Below are 4,414 nucleotides of genomic sequence, written 5' to 3' on the forward strand. Positions count from 1 at the left end.
TCACACCTGTCATCCCAGCACTTTGGGAGGCCGAGGCGGGTGGATCAATTGAGGTCAAGTGTTCGAGACCAGCCTGGCCAAGATGGTGAAACCCCGTCTCTACTAAAAATACAAAAATTAGCTGAGCATTGTGGTGCGTGCCTGTAATCCCAGCTATTCAGGAGGCTGAGGTTGTGGGCAGCTTCAGGGAGTCTGAAGTCACTGGTGTTGAAGGGCTGAGCTCCAGAGGGGAAACGCCTGCCTTGATCCCACCAGCCTTGAAGGGCGTGGCTTCTGGGTTGGAGGTGTTTTTTCTGTTTTGAGACAGAGTCTCGCCCTGTCGCCCAGGCTGGAGTGCAGTGGTGCAATCTCGGCTCACTGCAAGCTCTGCCTCCTGAGTTCACGCCATTCTCCTGCCTCAGCCTCATGAGTAGCTGGGATTACAGGAGCGCGCCACCACGTTTGTCTAATTTTGCAGTTTTAGTAGAGACAGGGTTTCCCCATGTTGGTCAGGCTGGTCTCAAACTCCTGACCTCAGGTGATCCTCCGACCTCAGCCTCCCAAAGTTCTGGGATTACAGGCATGAGGCACCACGCCCAGTCTAGTTCCTTAAGATTTTCATCATTTGGTGATTTTTTTTTTTCTCTGAGACAGAGTCTCACTCTTTCACCCAGGCTGGAGTGCAGTGGCGCGATCTCTGCTCACTGCAACCTCCGCCTCCCGGGTTCACGCCATTCTCCTGCCTCAGCCTCCCGAGTAGCTGGGACTACAGGTGCCCGCCACCTCGCTCGGCTAATTTTTTGTATTTTTAGTAGAGACGGGGTTTCACCGTGTTAGCCAGGATGGTCTCGATCTCCCGACCTCGTGATCCGCCCGCCTTGGTTTCCCAAAGTGCTGGGATTACAGGCGTGAGCCACCACGCCCGGCCCATTTGGTGATTCTGTGTGTATCTGTGTGGTCCCTGAATCCAATGACAGACGCCCTTCTAAGAGACAGAAGAGGAGACACAGATACAGAGTAGGAGGCCACGTGGAGACGGAGGCAGAGATGGCAGTGATGTGGCCACAAGCCCAGGGATGCAGGGAGCCTCCAGGAGCTGGGAAAGGCAGAAATGATCGTCCCTTAGAGGCAAAGCCACAGGAGACAGGAAGATACCTCCTTTGTGCCCACAGCTGAGCTCCACCGGCGTCTCACGTCCGGCAAAAACGTGGGGTCCTAAGCAAGTTCTCCGTATTACTGAATGGGTCATGGAACCACCAGGTAGCTTTGCAGGCTGTGTTTCTCTCTTTTTATTTATTATTATTTTTTTTTGAGACAGAGTTTCGCTCTTGTTGCCCAGGCTGGAGTGCAACGGCGTGATCTCGGCTCACCCCAACCTCCGCCTCCCGGGTTCAAGCGATTCTCCTGCCTCAGCCTCCCGAGTAGCTGGGATGACAGGCGCCCGCCACCATGCCCGGCTAATTTTGTATTTTTAATAGAGACGGGGTTTCTCCACATTGGTCAGGGTGATCTCGAACTCCTGACCTCAGGAGATCCGCCCGCCTCTGCCTCCCAAAGTGCTGGGATGACAGGCGTGAGCCGCTGTGCCCGGCCAAGGCTGTTTCTCTTTCTCAGAGACAGAGACTTGGAGAAAGCGCTTTGCTCCCCGGCCTGGCCTGTTTGCCTGGGGGAGGCCCAGGTGTTTCACAGATTACCTTTTAAAGAGGAAGCCGAGGACGATGCCACAGACGAGGGTTCCCAGGATCAGGAGCACGTAAATGTACACAGAGCTGAGGTTTCTGTCGTCAGAGCCTAGAGAGACACACAGGTTTGCGTCTGCGGTGAATCACTGACGGACGTGTGAAAGGAAATTAAATCTCTTCGGGTGTCCAAATGCATTTAGCCGAAGGGAACAGTCAAGCTGGGAACTGGGACCAGCAAACCTGCCTCCCTCTTTTTGGTTCCTAAGTAAGATGGCTCTGAGATGAAAGGCGACCTGCCTGCTGCATGTTTTGCCCACAAGGAAATTTGTGGTGAGCTGTTAAAACTTCGCCACCATGGGCCGGACGCAGTGACTCATGCCTGTAATCCCAGCACTTTGGGAGGCTGAGGAAGACAGATCACTTGAGGTCAGGAGTTCGAGACCAGCCTAGGCAACATGGTGAAACCCCGTCTCCACTAAAAACACAAAAATTGGGCCAGGCACGGTGGCTCACACCTGTCATCCCAGTACTTTGGGAGGCTGAGGCAGGTGCATCATCTGAGGTCAGGAGTTCAAGACCAGCCCCACTAACATGGTGAAACCCCGTCTCTACTAAAAAAAATACAAAATTAGCCAGGCGTGGTGGCGTGCACCTGTAATCCTAGCTACTCGGGAGTCTGAGGCAGGAGAATCGCTTGAACCCGGGAGGCGGAGGTTGCAGTGAGCTGAGATCGTACCACTGCACTCCAGCCTGGGAGACAGAGTGAGAATCTGTCTCTAAATAAATAAATAAATAAATAAATAAAATGGCCAAGTGTGATGCATGCCTGTAATCCCAGCTACTCAGGAGGCTGAGGCAGGCGAATCACTTGAACCCAGGAGGCGGAGGTTGCAGTGAGCCGAGATCGTGCCATTGCACTCCAGCCTGGGTGACAGAGCGGGACTCCGTCTCAAAAAACAAAAAATAAACAAACAAAAAACATTTCTTACAGGTGCAGTCACCCTGGCCCCTCAGACACGAATGCACCTCTGATCATCTCTGTACCCCATTTTGTCCGTGTGATCTGGGAGGTGGAGGTGCACCACTGCACTCCAGCCCACATTTTTGCCTCCATCCCCTTTGTTTAGGTGAAAACCACATAGTTCTCAATATCCTGCCCCTTCCCCTTTTCAGTTTGGGGCCCTCAAAATCATCTTCAGAGAAAAGCATAGACCTGTATCCTGGGCGGCCGAGACCTGGCTTTGAAGAGACCTTCCCCGGCCAGATGTGGCGGCTCACGCCTGTCATCCCAGCGCTTTGGGAGGGCGAGGCGGGTAGATCACCTGAGGTTGGGAGTTCGAGACCAGCGTGACCAACATGGAGAAACCCACGTCTCTACTAAAAATACAAAATTAGCCGGGTGTGGTGGCAGGTGCCTGTAATCCTAGCTACTCGGGAGACTGAGGCTGGAGAATCGCTTGAACCTGGGAGGCGGAGATTGTGGTGAACCAAGATGGTGCCATTGCACTCCAGCCTGGGCAACAAGAGCGAAATGCCGTCTCAAAAAAAAAAAAAAAAAAGAGGGAGAGAGCTTCCCCTTGGCCAGGGAGGCAGAATGGTAATGGTTTGACTGGATGAAGACTGACTGGTTATTTCCCAGTGGGGTAGAGGGAAGTGGGGCTTTAGCAGGGCTATCAGTGGAGTCCTTCTCTGGCTATTAAGGGATTCTAGCTCATCCATCCTGAAAAAAACACCAGCAAAGCAATGTTGCATGACCCCGTATGAGTATGAGACCACCTCCTTCTACTTTTTTTTTTTTTTTATTGTTTTTAGTATCCGGCTTTTTCACTCAGGCTCGAGTGCAGTGGTGCGATCTCAGCTCACTGCAACCTCCGCCTCCCGGGTTCAAGTCATTCTCCTGCCTCAGCCTCCCGAGTAGCTGGGACTACAGGCACCTGCCACCACGCCCGGCTAATTTTGTATTTTTAGTAGAGACGGGGTTTCACCATGTCAGCCAGGCTGGTCTCAAACTCCTGACCTCCGGTGATCCGCCCACCTCAGCCTCCCAAAGTGCTGGGATTACAGGCGTGAGCCACTGCACCCGGCCCTTCTCTGGCTATTAAGGGATTCTAGCTCATCCATCCTGAAAAAACATCAGCAAAGCAATGTTGTGTGACCGAGTAGGAGACCACCTCCTCCTTTTGAGCCTCAGCGATAAACTCAGAGCCTGATACTACTCCCAGCGATGTTCTCAACTCAATCTCAGCGCCCAGGACAGAGCACCTGACCTCTGTGCCTGCTCCAAGGTGGCGGCAGACGACACAAACATCCCTCACCTCCGCCCGACACTTACCAAATTCAGTGGCTTCGCTCCAGGAACTCCAGTTCAGGATACGGACGTCTGCAGCTCTGATCTTCACACTGTGTTTCGCTCTGGGCGCAGAGCTTGGAAAGTTGTATCTATTTTCCAAATCACCAGAAACATTAATCTTTGGAGGAAAAAAGAAAGTTAGAGATAGGCGTCTTCCGCATGGAGGAAAAGGTTGTCTTTTTTCATTCTTTTGTCTTTTAAATGTTTTTCTCCTTTTTTTTTTTTTTTCTTGTTTTTCTACCACTCTGAATGCACTTGGTCTGATCGGGTTTTGGAAGCTAAGCAGAGTCAAGGCTCGTTAGTATTTGGATGGGAGGCAAGTTGGGAAAATTTGGGTGATGTAGGGCTTTAAATTATTTTATTTATTTACTTTTTGAGACGGAGTCTCGCTCTGTCGCCCAGG

The 4,414-nt window shown here is 52.0% G+C and overlaps 1 long non-coding RNA gene across 1 annotated transcript in view; it reads right to left on the reverse strand.

Annotated features, from left to right (window-relative positions):
• LOC116464702 (uncharacterized) overlaps positions 1 to 4,154 on the reverse strand; it is a 4,779-nt gene extending 625 nt beyond the window's left edge. The window contains exons 1-2 of the long non-coding RNA XR_004246989.2: positions 3,994 to 4,154; positions 1,674 to 1,770 (exon numbers count right to left, since the gene is read on the reverse strand). This is a non-coding gene — a long non-coding RNA (uncharacterized LOC116464702). The remainder of the gene's footprint in view (positions 1 to 1,673; positions 1,771 to 3,993) is intronic.
• Positions 4,155 to 4,414: the final 260 nt, after the last annotated feature.

This window comes from Hylobates moloch, unplaced genomic scaffold, assembly GCF_009828535.3.
Source record: "Hylobates moloch isolate HMO894 unplaced genomic scaffold, HMol_V3 SCAFFOLD_1328, whole genome shotgun sequence".
Taxonomy (NCBI): Eukaryota; Metazoa; Chordata; class Mammalia; order Primates; family Hylobatidae; genus Hylobates; species Hylobates moloch.